The sequence below is a fragment of the Odocoileus virginianus genome, chromosome 13 (genome assembly GCF_023699985.2).
Source record: "Odocoileus virginianus isolate 20LAN1187 ecotype Illinois chromosome 13, Ovbor_1.2, whole genome shotgun sequence".
Lineage (NCBI taxonomy): Eukaryota > Metazoa > Chordata > Mammalia > Artiodactyla > Cervidae > Odocoileus > Odocoileus virginianus.
The window spans coordinates 14,853,380-14,869,992 of record NC_069686.1 but is presented as its reverse complement, the minus strand read 5'-3'; the positions used below and the strand labels follow the sequence as shown (position 1 = coordinate 14,869,992).

Genomic DNA, 16,613 nt, shown 5'->3' with positions numbered 1-16,613 from the left:
CTATTGAAGCATGGAAGCAGAGATGCTGTCTACCTGAGGTCCACCCTTCCCTGTTTGGTAGTGCTCACTCTCCCCATTGCCTCCTTGGTACTAAGGCATGAGTCACATGTAACTTATCAATATGCTTCTGCTACTGTTTTTCTTACTCTAGAGGCATACTTTGTTGATTTCACATCTCTACCAAAAGTGGGAAAAAGAAAAACAGATGAAGAAGGCTGCATGAACTTTCTGACAGCAGAACTGCTGCACTCATTTATGTTACTCATGTGGCCACTGGAACATCTGATTTTTACATCTCTGATACAATGCATCTGTATCTGTGAGTCAGATCAAGGAAGCAGGACCACTATGAATGACATGAAGTAAAGGGTTTGTTATGCAATTGGAGTTGGTAAAGAAGTTACAGAAATCTGGTAGAGGACCTGAAACCAACTGTCTTAGGTCAACAGGGCCAACAGTCAGGAAAAAAACCTGGGCATGGAGCAGGAAAAAAAAAAGGCAAACTGGAAGCTGTAAGGACAAACTGGAACCTCCAACAGTCTCTTATCACCTCCAACCTTGATGAAGCTGCTGGTCCCAGGACTTAGATGAGCTGAAGTTCAGTCTTTGAAGTTCAGTCTTTGAAGAAGTTTAGTTCTTCGCCAATCAGGAGAGCCAGAAAATATTAACTTGGTTCAAAATAATTGTGGCTTCAGACAGTGAATTTTAAATCATTATAACTAGGCTCAAACACATCTTTATTAATCAAAATAGGAAGCATTACAATCAATACATTTTTGCCAACAAGAAATAAGTTTACAAATAAGTTTGTAGTGTAAAAATCCATGCTTCAGGATTTGATGAACTCTTGGAAGGCATTTTCTGCATCCTGCTGCTTGTGGAAGCATTTCCCCTGCAAAAAGTTGTCCAGATGCTTGAAGAAGTGGTAGTTGATTGGTGAGAGGTCACGTGAATATGGCGGACGAGGCAAAACTTCAAAGTCCAATTCATTCGATGACTGAACCGTTGGTTATGCGAGGTGAAGTGGTGCATTGTCATGGAAAAGAATTGGGCCCATTCTGTGGATTGGTATCAGCTGCAGGCATTGCAGTTTTCATTGCATCTCGTAAATTTGCTGAGCATACTTCTCAGATGTAATGGTTTTTCCGGGATTCAGAAAGTTGCAGTGGATCAGACCGGCAGCAGACCACCAAACAGTGACCGTGACCTTTCCTTGGTACAAGTTTGGCTTTGGGAGCTTTGGAGGTTCTTCTCAGTCCAACCACTGAGCTGGTCGTCACTGGTTGTTTATAAAATCCACTTTTCATCGCACATCATGATCTGATCGAGAAATGGTTTATTGTTGTTCAGTAGAATAAGAGGAGACAACACTTTAAAACAATGATTTTTTTTATTTATGGTCAGCTCATGATGTACCCACTTATTTTTCATCTTTCCAATTTGCTTCAAATGCTGAACAACTGTAGAACAGTCAACATTGAGTTCTTAGGCAACTTCTCATGTAACTGGAAGAGGATCAGCTTCGATGGTGGCTCTCAATTGGTCACTGTCAACTTCTGATGGCTAGCCACTATGCTTCTCATCTGCAAGGCTCCTGTCTCCTCTGCAAAACTTCTTGAACCACCACTGCACTGTATGTTTATTAACAGATCCTGGCCAAATGTGTTGTTGATGTTGCAAGTTGTCTCTGCTGCTCCAGAACTTATTTTGAACTCAAAAAAATCATTCAAATTTGCTTTCTAACATCATTTCTATAATCTAAAATAAATATAAAATAAACAGCAAGTAATAAGTCATGAGCAAAAAACAAAGCAAGAAATGGGCATTAAAATGATGTATAACATAATCACCCTTATTTAAGAATGTATTCCAGTATTAAATGGTAAAGTTCAACAGTGCAAAACCAGAATTACTTTTGCATCTATCTAACAGCTCTGCAATAACAGTTTTGAGCTGCAAGATAGCCTAGCAATCTACACTGACTTTCAGAGCGTAACAACTGCTGCTTCCCTTCGATCTCCCAAACCTCAGTAAATTTCTTTCGTGACCAACCCTGACCCAGAACCATACAGTGAAGAGAATTCTGAGAAATTCCTCCTTACTTAAGTGACCTAGGACAAAACCACTATAGCACCCACCAGTTAGTTTGGGCAGATCTAATTACCAGAGTGCTCACAATGAATAAATATTTATTGTACTTCATCTGAACAAATAAATCTAACATAATCATAGAATAAAAAAACAAACATAGCTTAGAAAACACAAAAATAACTTAGAGAATATAAAGATATATTATAATCATGATCTAACATCCAACCCAGCATCTTGTCATACTAAATGGTTAATGTATTTTAGTGAATTATATCAGATAGTCCTGGTTATCTAGTTGAAAGCCAAATTAAAGATAAGATTCATATTAGGGAGAATAGCAATATCATAAAACAGCTTTTGGTTTTACTAGTGTTTTATTGTTCAAGAAAGAAGCTCTTCTTTAGACAAAGTAAATGTGGTGTTGATATATCAAATATCCCTTTTATGGATCACAGCCTTGTCATGGAAAAGTGGCTTGAATAACTTAGTAAAGCTATGAGTCATGCCATGCAGGGTTACCCAAGATGGACAGGTCATAGTGAAGAGTTCTGACAAATGTGGTCCACCGGAGGAGGAAATGGCAGCCCGCTCCAGTATTCTTGCCTAGAGAAACCTATGGACAGTACAAAAAGATATGACAACAGAAATTGAGCCCCACAGGTCAGAAGGCATCTAATATGTTACTGGGGAAGAACAGAGAGCAATTACTAATAGCTCCAGAAAGAATGAAGCAGCTGGACCAAGGTAGAAATGAGAAATGAAAGTAGAAATCCTCAGTTGGGGATGTGTCTGGTGATGAAACTAAAGTCTGATGCTGTAAAGAACAATACTGCATAGGAACCTAGAATGTTAGGTCCATGAATCAAGGTAAATTGGATGTGGTCAAGCAAGAGATAGTAACAGTGAACATCAACATGTTAGGAATCAGTGAACTAAAATGGATGGGAATGGGTGAATTTAACTCAGAGGACCATTATACCTACTACTGTGGGCAGGCATCCCTCAGAAGAGATGAAGTAGCCCTCACAGTCAACAAGAGTGTGAAATGCAGCACTTGGGTGCAACCTCAAAAACAACAGAATGATCTTGGTTTATTTCCAAAGCAAAGCATTCAACAATACAGTAATCCAAGTCTATGCCCCAACCACTGATGCTAAAGAAGCTGAGGTTGACCAGTTCTATGAAGACTTACAACACTTTCTAGAAATAACACTATGAGTGATATGGAAAAAGGAATTCACTATAGAGGTTAGATCTGACAAAACCATGAGGATGGATGAAGAAGTCTATATAATCCAACCAACATAAATTCCTAGATGGCTTATGTAAGTTGATTTAGTTTTATGTTTGATTTATTTTTCAATATCACTTATCAAGAAAGGTGTATTTGCCTTCTTGATAAGCAGCACTGAAAAATATCACTCACAGTGAGTCAGCTTCTCTGACCAAACCCTCACTGATACTTCATAGTTGTTTGGTACCAGGGATCTCAAAGTCAAATGTATCAGAGGACAAACAGAAAGAATTCTCCCACTTACTGGATTAATATATCTAACTTAATAAGAGTTGTCCCCAAGCTAGCTATTGATAGTTTTCAGTGTAACTGGATGACATATTCTTAATTTATCTGAGTACACATTTTCTTTTAGCAAAGGTTAACCAGAAATTCTCTAATAATTATTTTGATAGGCATTAGAAATTAAAATGGCACATTGTATTAACATGAAATTTAGCTCAGAAATACTTCAGTTTTTTAAGTCACACCTCTTTATGCATCTTTCCAAGACAAATATTATATCCCTTAGACCTTGAGCTCTACCAGTCCTAGAACATATCTCAAAATGAAACCCATATTTCTTGAATCCTATTTCTTCAAAGTGTGTAAATCTGAAACTTCCCAGAAAAGACCTTCCCTTGATATGGAAGCTTCTGAGAAGGAAGATCATGTTTTCCACAGAATCCTGAGGGATTCCATGATCCACTTTCAGCACATTATGTCAGTAAGTTCAATGCAGTTCAGTCACAGGTCAGTCATGAGGTTTAAAACATTCATCCTGTTAAATGTGAAGAATAACCCATCAATGTAATCATATCTAAACATCTATTTTGAATTCCTAATTATTAAATGAGTTTGTCCACCAGAACTCTATACCTGTACACCCATATGAAAAATCTACTGCAGACTGCATTGAAAAATCTATTCTAGGCCCATTATAAAAGATGCCTAAGCATCACTAATTATTTTGACTTTGGAAACTCATTAATAAATATTTACACCCTGGAACAGATCCAATTTCAGAATAAGCTACAGCTGGAGAAGATTACAGTACAAACAAAAAATTCTCTCTCTCAAACTTATGAGTCCTGGGTGAAAAATTCAGAAGGACTGAATTATTCTGCTTTGGAGACCAAAATGAGAATAAATCATTGTACCAACTGATGATTATTTAAATGTGCTGTTAAGCGCATATTCCTGATGGATTTATTTCAAACTCATTTTCATATTTAGACAATAGGTGAGATTAAAATGTGTATACTACATGCAGAAACATGTATGTCTATTTACAAAATATAGATGAGCAATAATCCTGCAGTGTTATTTGGGCATTTTTAGTGCTCACTAGTGAAGAGCTCACCACCTGCTGTGGTTTTACAGGCAGCAGAGACAAGTAACTTCGGGGCTCCAAATGTCAAATCCTTCTACCTAGTTATTCAGTAGTAACATCAAGCACGTGAATGGAGATGTTCATTCAGAATTTTTGTATGTGAAATAAGAAAAACTGAAAATCCTATTAAGATATTCCCTCCTACCCCACCTTTCTACACATAGACACACATACAATGCATGACCCTCAGGCAGTATGCCCTCTAAAATGGAACACCGACTTCAGGCATAACTTGGTGGCCACTTCAGGGAGGCAGGTGCTCGGCTTCTTTCATCTTTGCTCTGTGACAGTTTCTCTGTCATGTACACCGTCATCAGCCTGACACATGTATGCCATCCCCTTTAATAACCCAGAGAGGTCTTAAGGGTCAGAGGTTCCCTCCAAATGACTGACAGCCAGGGAGGTACTATAGCCACAATAGAGCTGTCAGCTGGGGTGAGAATATAGGGTCTGTGGGGAATTCCTTTCTCTCCCAACAAGGAACCTTCACTCAGCATGACCTGCCTTGGAAAAAGCTTTGGACAAGGTCCTTTCTTTACCACTTCAAATCCTGCCTTGAAACAAGCTTTCTCTGCCACTTGCAATTACTGTAAATCAACTTCCAAACAGAAATTCACTATGCTAAGTATGCATCAGCCAGATGAGTGGAGAGATGACAGGTGACCCTGACTCCTGTCAGGTGGGATCTCCTCTTTCTTCTCCCACAAACCCCCAGGAAATTACAAGATGACTCAGACACACAGAATTACAAGACTAGAGATAATCTCAAGAGACTGTCCAGTCCTGCCTTCTGGAATTGCCCACAACCTAAACTCCTCTTGCTTTTTCAGTATATTGAGTTTTTATTGCTATTGTTTAATAAAACCAAAAGGCTAATATAAACATCTTCAATGAGAAATGCAAATTAGCATAGGAACCAGAGACTTCCATTCCAATCACCAACACATTCTGTGTAACCCCCATTTAACTCTTAATTTTATGTACTGAGTTGGCCAAAAAGTTCAAACTTCTGGCCAACCCAATACTTTGTGATATGTCACAATCCAGTATTCATTACTCCTTATCTGAAAAATCTTTCTATTAAGTAACATTTTAGACTCGGAAAGCCCTGTGAATTATCTGTTATTTTCTTCTCCCAGCCCCCTGCTCAGGTAACTCATTTAAATTCCTAAGTTCTTCATTTCCAGATGAAATTATTGAGTGGTATGTAGGCTGGCCTGGGCTCCTATAGAGATCATGAATGAGGCCAGGATAAGGCTCTGCCTTGCATGAAATATCTTGAATCTCATCATCTTTCTTAAAGGAACAGGAATCTACTACTGGAAGAAAAAGACAAACTGTAGAAGCAAAGACCATAAACCACTGTGACAGAAGCAGATTCTGCCATGATTGGCAGGCTTACAGATTGATGAGCAATGCAGGAAGATTCCATAGAAATAGCCAGCTTTGTCACAATGAAGCTGATTGGCCACCATGGTAGTCAATGTGCAAGAGGACTTACTGAAAATAAACTGTGAAATTTTTCTTCACTATCTGCCTGGAGCTGGTATAGAGAAGGGAAGAATACAGATAAGCCTTGTTATGCTAAGTTGAAAAAAGCCAGGCACACAATGCCACATATGGTCTTATTCCATTTATAGAAAATATTTAGAACAGGCAAATTCATAGGGACAGAAATCAGGTTCGTAGTTGCCAGGGGGACTGGAGCGGGAGGATGGGGAGTAACTGTTCACTGGGTAAGGGGTTTCCATTGGGGATGATTAAAACATTTTGGAACTAGATAGTGGTGATGGTTGTACAATATTATGAATGTGCTAAACATCACAGATTGTAAATTTTATGTTATGTGTTTATGTTGAAAGAGGATATCCCTGTGCCCTTTAAGAGAAGGAATATTTTCTCCAGTACCTGTGGTCCTCCCATGCAGCCAGAATGGAGGAGCAGATGACAGACCAAAAGGGAGAAGGAAAGAGGAACCCCCAAGAGGAAGAGGGAGAGTAAGGCAGCTGCTCCCTCTTCCAGGATCACACCAAGGAAAAGGTCTTCATATGCACTTGTGTCACAAGTACTTTCTCACATACCTTGAAAGACCCAGACAGACCTAGGCTAAAACCTGGCTCATCCTTCTAGCTATCTGACTCTTGACAAGACACATCACCAAGCACTGCTGGAGTGCCCACTGCATGCGGAATTGTGTCATGAGCCCTACACATGTCATCTCCATAGCCCATGAGACAGCAGTTGAGAGCTCTTCTAATGGACATATGCGGAGCCTGTGATTTAAAATGGCTTAAGAAGTTGCCCCAAATCATTCGGGCAGTAAGAACACAGTTAAGATTATTAAGCTTTACTGTCCCAATTTCTAAAATGAGGAGATTAATAACTGCTTTGCAAGGTTATCACAAGGATTAGAGATGAAGCATGGAATGTCACTGACATCTGGACGGCACTGCACAGGTGTTCAGTAAATGGTAGCTAGAATAAGTGATCGACTCCTGAGGTGGCACCACAGAGAAGGAATTTTACTGATGAGAGAGGTCACCTGGCTAGTGACAGAAACGTAACTCTAGGCTCTAAGTCAACTTCCTTCTAATGCTCATCTAACCATGCTATGTTTAAAAGGACACATCCAAGACAATAGACCCATAATAGATCAGTATATAACTAATCAAAACAGGTGCAATGTCAGGGGAGGGGCAGAAGATAGGAGCCTCTTTGGACAGGCAGACTCCAAATGAAGGGAAGGGATTAGGAAAGCAGTGAGCTCTCATCTTATCAGGAAGAAATGGCTCCTGAAATATTTATCAAGAAGAGTTCTGGAGACGCTTTGGCCTCTGATGGTCCAGCTGCATGACAGAGTCTATTCCTGGTAGCAATAATGATGACAATAAGTGCCATCATTTTGCATTTACTACAGCCAGGAATTAAGTAAAGTGTGTCATACACGTTTTCTCAGATACCTACATGGAGTAGGTATCATACAGCCCATTTCATTGATGAGAAAACTGAAGCCCAGGACCATGAAGCTACTGAGTGGCTGAACTGGGACTGGAACGCAGGCCTGCATGACTGTAAAACCATAGCTCTTGACTAATATATTACTTCCCAAGAGGAAGACACCTAGCCCCTCATTACGAGTCATGGCTATGTCAGGCATGAATAGAAATGGGCTCAACAAGTGTCAGTATCTATCCAAGAACTAATATTTGCCGAAGAGGGGGAAAAAAAAAAAAAGATACAGTGGTCTAGGCCCTATACAGAATAGAAAGCAGGAAATTCTTCCAGCATGACAGATTCTATGAATTTCAACACATCACCAAAAGCAGACACTGAGGCACATATCAGAGCTAGGGCCTTCTCTCTTGTAGACAGACACTCTGACAACCACTTAGGTCTAACACTTCAGCTTTCCAGACCTCTTAAAGATATTTTTCCAGTTGGTCCTGGTTCCAGCAAGGTAGAGACAGACCTTCCATTTATAGGCCATAGTGGTACTCTTGGTACAACTAAAACACTAAAGGCATAATTTTCCACATGTGGAATCTGGCTCTTAAAAAACTGCACATATGGGGCTTCCGTGGTGGCACAGTGGACAAGAATCCACCTGCCAGTGCAGGGGACACTGATTCAATCCCTGGTCCAGGAAGATTCCACATGCATCTGAGCAACTAAACCCGTGCCCCGCAACCACTGAGCCTGAGAGCCACAACTACTCGGCCTGTGTGCCACAACTACTGAAGCCCTTGTGCCCTAGAGCCTACACGTTATAACTACTGAGCATTCGTGTTGCAACTGCTGAAGACCATGTGCCTAGAGCCTGTGCTCCGCCACAAGAGAATCCACCACCATGAGAAGCCCAGGCATCACAGGAGTAGCCCCTGCTCACTGCAACTAGAAAAAGCCTGAGTAAAACAATGAAGACCCAGCACAGCCAAAGATAAATTAATTTTAAAAACTGCACAGATGAACCTTAGTAAAAACTACATAAAGAAAGAAAGAAAGTGAAGTTGCTCAGTCTTGTCCAACTCTTTGCGACCCCGTGGACTGTAGCCTACCAGGTTCCTCTGTCCATGGGATTCTCCAGGCCAGAATACTGGAGTGGGTTGCCATTTAAAAAAAACCTTAAATACTCAATTTACTAGTCTCTTTATCCAGCTCTATATAAGAGAAGTTTCTGAATTTCTCACCACATTCACAGTTTAGTCAACACACCACCAAGAGTTTATCTGCAAATGCTGCTATGAGAAAAACATTTGTAATCATATGTCATTTTGAGAGACTGGAATTACTTACTAGATTTACTTATCTGAAAATTATGTAACTCTACAGATATTTGATAGACAGATAACTATGATGGGTATACTAACACATCTTATGGATTCTAAGATGCACATATTTTGTTGCACATTTTAACGCCTGTGAAATCCAGATGCAGATGTGTTCTACTGCCACTATCAGCAAGGCTGCAGTCCTGGCAGAGTTGTCATGTTCTGCTCACGTGAGAACATTAAAAGCGCCAGCATCAAAAATTGTGGAATTAATGTTACTGACAATGGAAGAAAATCAGAGTGAACAGTGGGGCACTTTTTAAAGAAATGCTATATCATGAATGCTATTGATAACCCAGAAGAAAGTATTGGAAAGCATTTCATCCTAGTTTAGTTTAGCATTCCATCATTAACTTGTGACAGATAAAATACTCATACTTCTTGTAATCAGTAACATGTGAGATTTGCTAGAGTTTAAGGGACAAGTATACCACAATGCAGTGAGTTTACAGGAATAAAAGAACAAAATCTCTAATAATTAAAAGAAAATAAAACTAATTTCCTTTCACTCTAGGAATATTCAAGTTTAAAATATCACAGTAATATTTATGTATAATACACACTCTACCTGAAAAAGATACTATGACATGAACCATTTTCTTGTTGCTTCTTAAACTTTATTTAAAACATAGTATCTACTATATTTTCAATACAAAAGAATTGAAGAAATTCTTAAAACCCTCAAAATAGGAAAATGTGTCACACATTTAAACTTAAGTTAAATAGAAACTTGCTAAGCCTCAGTTTCTTCCTTCATAAAATGGGGTTCATTTTATGAACCCTACTCCATGGGGTTTGCTATGAGAATAAAGTGGCTGACACATAGAAAATGTTTAGTAAAGAGATCCATATGGTAGGAGATAAATAATTCATAAATATATTATTCTGATAGTTATTTTTGTGATTCTTTTACATCCTGGCCCAGGACTCAACAAATATTTTTGTTAAGTAAGAGTGTAAAAAATGAGAAACTAAAGTGTCATATTTCCATCATTTTAAAAGATTCTATTCCCAGAAATGAATTATTTGAAAATGTTATTTTTAAGCTTACATAATACTTTCCTCATAGATGCAAAACCAGATGATTTTCAAAGTATTTTTGCAGGAATAAAGATGAAAAAGTAAGTCCATTTTTCTCTGACACTTTGGTACTAAAAAGGATTAATGGCTCAGTGCATTCAGGGAAAAGATGCAGTCTGAAGAGATATCCTTGGTATTGGGGGTGGGGGTGTGAGGGGCTGAGTTAGGGTTAGGGGAGAGTAGAGACAGGGGAGAGAAAACTGCAGTTGGCTATAATCCACAATTCAATTTCAATCTTTGACGAGGTAGAGTCTGTGCCTCTACACACACATTTTTTTTTTTAAGATCTTGAAACTGTTTAGTCAAATAGGTCTTAAATGTCAGTCCTCTGGTGAGGAAGGAAAAGGGCAACACACACAGATCCTTGCCTGGTTTGGTTCAAGCAAGATACATAAGAAAACAAGCTCAAAATAAAACAGGGGATACCGCAATTATAAGGTACCCTTCTCAAAAAAAAAAAAAATCTGTGCTTGGCATTAAAATGTGAAACATCAAGAGGTAGCTGTAGATTTTAGAATTTTATAACCAAGTTTTTTTCTAACCCTAAAAATATAGTATGTTTGATAACATGCCATTTCATAAATATCATATATCTGTACAGTAGGAACACTTTTTGCACATATTCCACATTTACATTTCAAATGTGCATTTTGAAAATACCTACCAAACACTAAATCACAGATAGAAACCCACAGTCTCCTAGGTAGGCAGCAAGGTCAGGCAAAGGGCACTGGGAGGGAAGTTGGGAGACCTGTGTCTCCTTCCAGCCATGCCCCAAACCAGCTGGGTGACCATCAAGAGTCCCTTGACCTCTCTGGATCTCCATTTCTCTATTTGGACTTAAGATAGCTCCAATTCCTTTCCAATTCTAACATTCTTTGACAATCATGTGGATTTTGCCCATGGTGACCTTAATGTCAACAAGTGTAGGGAATAACATTTACAATACCAATCATTGCATTGTCTTAACTCCTACTCCATCTTACTTCTCTTTATGCTTCAAAACATACTGTCAGTCTTTCATCATTGCACAAGCCCAAACACACACTTCAAGAAAAGGATAAAATCATGCTGTGAGAATGATATACAGTGTTTCATCTGATGTATTGATATTGAACACAGCCATATTTCAATGCTAATTATGAAACAGCAAATGTAAATGTCTGTGTCCCTCCCTGAGTCTGCTGGGCCCACTTTACACTTCCCTCTAAGGTGAGTGTGGCTTCCATAAAAACCCCTTCTCCTCCACTCTCTCCTGGCCAGAAGATAGTGACCCCCTTAAGCTCCTCAAGAGCACAACTCCAAAGAAAGGGTGCAATTTAATTCTTAGCCTGAAACACAGCCCATTTGGAAGGACACCAGTCACTAGGGTATTGTTAGTGCCTTGAAATGGCCAACAGGGATTGCTGACTCTGCGAATCTCACTCCAAAGGCAGGAATTCTATTTGAATTACTAACATAACAGATGTTTGCTAGGATCCACCATGCAGTCTGCATACACAGTTATGCTAATTTGGCAGCACTCCTCTTCCAGTTAGCTCTGAGCCATTAGAGCACGCAGCTAGTAGGTCCTTCTGTCTAACTAATAATTGCCTATTATTGATATTAATTAACATTTTTTGCACCTTTCCTTGGTTTTGACCTAGTATCTGTTGGTAGTCTAATCACTGTGGCCTATTAAAAGTCAAAATACAGGGGCCTATAGTAGTCACGAGCCATTTATCAAAACGCAAACAAGGCCAATTAAACAGGCAGCCAGACAGTTGTCTTGATTTGCTGCTGACTGTTTCTTGATCACCATTATAAATTGCTAATAGGGCAGAAAGCGCTAAGCGGGGAGCATCTGTGGGGGGCTGGTTATTGCTCACTCCCCGCCTGCTGACAGGTGAGAGAGAGGCTAGTGATGGTCTTATTGATGTGAACTGCCCATCAGTTGGTAGTTATTGTTAAAGTTCATGATGCTACAGCTGATCCCATCCTGCTGAGAGTCAATCAAATTAATTAGAGCTAGAAATTCTTCTTTATTATTTAAGAGCATGGGTACAGAAAGCAGTCCTGTAATTTGGATCCAAAGGCAATGATGGAAAAAAATCTTCATGTAGTACAGTGTGGAAAAAAAAATCAGATATTGCTTCTTCCATTATTTATAATAAGGGCTGTGGCTAAAGGTTTTTATAGGCACAGATCAAGAGATCATAATAGAAGCATATTGACAGATTTTTTTTCTGCAATACTCCAAGGGACTGGCTGTAGCAGGAAAATATATCAAAACCTTATCATCAGAGCTGAGATCTTCTGTGAAAAATCAATAAAGAGTTATACATGGTTTGAGTTTAAACAGTTCTCTGTAGTCATTTAAACATAGTGCAACTGTACAGCTTTTTACCTCTGGAGACCAAGGTAACCTAGCAACCAGAGGGCTTAAACCGATTAACTACAAATGAAGTACTGTACACCTATCAAAGCAATTGTTCATCGTTGCCTTTGTTGCAGAGACTAAGCTAATTGAACATGATACAGTATGAAGATAATTAACACCCATGAGTTTGTTAATTGCCTGTTAGCACTACAACACAGTCTCCTGGTTTCTTTTTAACTGTCTCCTTTGTAGCCTCTTACTCCCCTTAAAATGGTGCAGGACCTGTTTAACTGGCAATGATATCTTGGAGTTTATTAACCCTTTTTAAATTTAGAAGAAAAAAAAAGCCTTGTCTTAATGAAGCATATTGCATGTGCTTGTTAAATACAAACTCTCACTTTGTCTATTTTCCCAAGACTAGGAATTTGTTTTACAGATACTGTACAAACTATGTTTATTTATTTTGCTAATTTATTTCAAGCAATTTAGCCATTACAAATGCTCTCAAAAAAAATGGGTTTAGTGGTTCCTTTTATTACTCAGCTGCTCTGCTTTTGAGAGTGAGCGATAAATGTCTTTGAGGGTTGGCATATTAATTGAAGGCAGCATCTGGTCAGCAGCTGACCGGCTCCAGTTGTCCTGCTCCAACAGAGCGAGAGAGAAAGAAGCTTTGCCGGTTCTATTTGCCAAGCTCTCGGTTTCCTCGCAGCCGTGGACTAAGAACCCGCATTTTATCTCTGCTGGATCACCACATGGATGCCAGAAAATCAATTGGGCAGGAAAATCTGTTAATCTAAAGTGATTTCAATCTAAGAAATCATTTAAAATAAAAACTTCAATCATTACCTTTTTGGGAAAGGACTTTTTTCCCTCAAGTCTAACTGGACATGTCATGACAATACCTCAAAATGACCTATCACAACAATAATTCAAAGTCAATAGAATTGCCTAGCAAGGAACAATTTGATTTTGGGGGAAAAAAAAATAGGGCAGCTGATTACAAGCTTAAGAGGAAATAGAAAATCCTGATACTCTGTGACCAGAAATAATTAACACACTCAGACCCAGGATACACACCCAACACTCAAGATGGGATTTTCTCCTGTTGAGAAGAAACACCTTGGCTGTGTCACAATTGTCTAACACGGATTTTCCTGGATGATCCTCTGTGTTTTTCATTACTGTGTCGTGGTTAATATCTGCTGGTAAGTCAGTCCCACGAGGGCCACTTCTAGTGCCCAATTACAAGTTTTATCATCAATCATAAGTGTTATTTTTTCAACAAAATGAATTGCTAATTAATAACTGATGAGCATTATGGCCTTGAAGACTATAACACTATTAATTATGGTTGGCATGAAAGGGGTCTACCTGGCACATTTTCACCACAATTAGCCTCAGAAGCTTTAAGGGAATATGTCTATGAATATAACCAAAGAAAGGCCTGGCTTTCCTCCCTCTCCTGCATAAGGACTGACAAACAGCACTGTCTCTGATAAGGATCACATCAAACCAACTCCAGCACCCAACAATGGTTTTCTATCACCATGACTTGTATGGGAAACTTGACGTGGCAAAGAGAACCTCACAGAGGCTGACAGCACATAATGTGGCCCCACATGCTCGGCAGCATCCTGCTGAAATGCTGCAGCAGGTGATGCAGCCACAGCATGGCAACTGAAATGTGGCTGCTGGCTTAGTTTGAGGTTCAGTGGTTGCACCGTTTGTGTTCTGAGCTCTGGTGCAGGCACACAGCAGCTAAATCACTTTAGCAGGCAGCTAAAGTCCTGGTGGGCCAGGACTGCTTGCATTTACTCACAGTCAGGAGGGAATACATCATCGTTCACCTTGATGACCTTCAGATCAGAGACTTAAAGAGGAGAAGCTAAGAAAAGCCCTCTTGCCCACAGCTGGGGAAGGAAAAAACAGTTCCTTTGAAGAATAAACATGCAAAAAGCCTAATAATAATGCTATGAAACTCTGTGGAAGTAGAAAAAATGCATTCCCTCACCCTGAGCTCTGAATCTTGTTTCTGTACTCAAAGCCCAGAGTGAACACCCAGGGGAGGGTGATAAAACACTACAAAGACTTATAAAAGTTATATGACTAATAGAAGGAAACAATGCTTATTTTTCTCCTGACTGGGTGTACAGGCTCCAGAAGGTAAAAAGCTCATTAGTTATCTGGATAATTCTGTAGTTTGGACCATCACTTCAGATTTAGTGCTAAATGGATTCTGGAAAATAAGCTATCTGCATGGATCAAATTAACTGGAGAATTAGACAAGTGTTCTCTTTGTGCTGGGTAATCAGAATAGCAACTCTCTCATTATTGCGATTAAAAATGTTTGCAGGTTCAAATTATACAAATATCTTCCCTCGCCATTCTGCCAAACTGTCCAGAACACATCCCCTTTTCCTAGGCAGGTACACATGTCCTGAGAGGGAAAGAAAACAGGTGCACCTCCCTCCAGATGGTACAATGATTGGTGTATGCTATTTTTGGCTTTACAAAATTAAGTGTTAGGGAGGTTAGTAAAGTGAAGGAAATGTCCACAAAACAGCTGGATTAGGCAAAGAATTCCTGCGAGTCGCCACCACTCTTCTCTGTTGATAGAGAAACAGTCACAGGAACACACGTGGTTGGGAAGGGCTCATCAGCAGTCAGGCTGGTGGACTATGTCTGCAATGGCCAGGACAGAACAGCATAGATATGACAATAGGTTGATGGTGATATGTGGAAATGACAGTGGAAATCTTTGCAAGGAAGGGAGAAAACAAAGGAGGTGCAGCGAGTTCAGTGTGTGGGGGAAAGAAAGAATGGAAGGTGGGCAGGCAAGGAGCCTTAAATTTCAAACAGGTTCCACCACTGACTACATTCAGGGATTTGAACCAATCATTTAGTCCAACTGAGTCTGTTTCCACTTGTGTAAAATGGGAATATTGATATTTATTCTGCTTATCTTACAGATTCATAAGGAGGATCCAATGAATAATGCATTTGTGGCTTTGCTTTGAAAGCACTATGAAAAGCATAAAGACAGTTATCTAGAAATGTAAGAGTCCTAATAATTATATTTGTTTGCTTTTGCCGATTTCAACAGTTATCTCAAACGCTGGTGACTCAGATGGTAAAGAATCTGCCTGCAATGCAGGAGACGTGGGTTCAATCCCTGAGTCAGGAAGATCCCCTGGAGAAGGAAATGGCTACCCACTCCAGTATTCTTACCTGGAGAATTCCATGGACTGAGGGGCCTAGTGGGCTATAGCCCATGAGGTCACAAAGAGTCAGACATGACTGAACGACTAACATTTTCACCTCAAACAGACAGACAAGGCAGGTTCCAAAGGCCATAGAAGGAATTCTCTTCAGCAAACCCTAAATTTCAGAACTACAGAGTGAGTGGTGACTGACAGGCCACCGATGCTTGTATGAGAAGAGATTTTGTCTCCTTATATTAAATATCAGGCAAGGATACCTGAGCTACAAATAGCCATTTCTAGTGATCACACCTAAGACTACTGCTATAGCAAACTCAAGCTTGAATGTGCATGGTAACCATGTGGGGAAATGAAGGAAGCTGAAAGTCTGTGGTAGGTATGGAGTGGGGCCTCACACCCGCATTTTTATTGGGGAGTTCAGGTCCCTCTGAGGCAGGTGTGTCCACGGCTCCCAGGTGAGAGACACCAGGTCCCACAGACTGCAACCCAGGAAGACTGCTGCTGCCACTGGGTGGCAGAGGCAGGATGGGGAGATGTTCACTGCCACCTCAAGACCTGGACTTGGCCAGAAAAGTGGCCTTGGCGAGGGTTCTGAGGCCCTGCAGGACACAGCTCCCAGCCAGCTCCGTAGGCTCCCCAGCTCACCTGCTGACGCCAGGCCGGCTGAGCTGGAGAGCTCCCTGGGAGAAGGCTGGGATCTGCCTCTTACCTCACTCTCTGTCTGATGACCACCATTCTGCTGACTGTTGAATGAATGGACCCACTAATGTCATTCACTGACAGTTGGTTGCTTGTGGGAGGGGCCCATTGTGGTACTGACCAATGGCTGAGCAGGACCACCAACGGTCGCTCTTTGGCAGACCCTCAC

The 16,613-nt window shown here is 40.2% G+C and overlaps 1 long non-coding RNA gene across 1 annotated transcript; it reads right to left on the bottom strand.

Annotated features, from left to right (window-relative positions):
- Window positions 1-720: 720 nt before the first annotated feature.
- On the bottom strand, window positions 721-16,613 carry LOC139038036 (uncharacterized). The gene is made up of 2 exons (XR_011490940.1): window positions 16,455-16,613; window positions 721-1,758 (listed from the first exon to the last, which is right to left on the bottom strand). It is a non-coding gene; the product is annotated as an uncharacterized lncRNA (long non-coding RNA).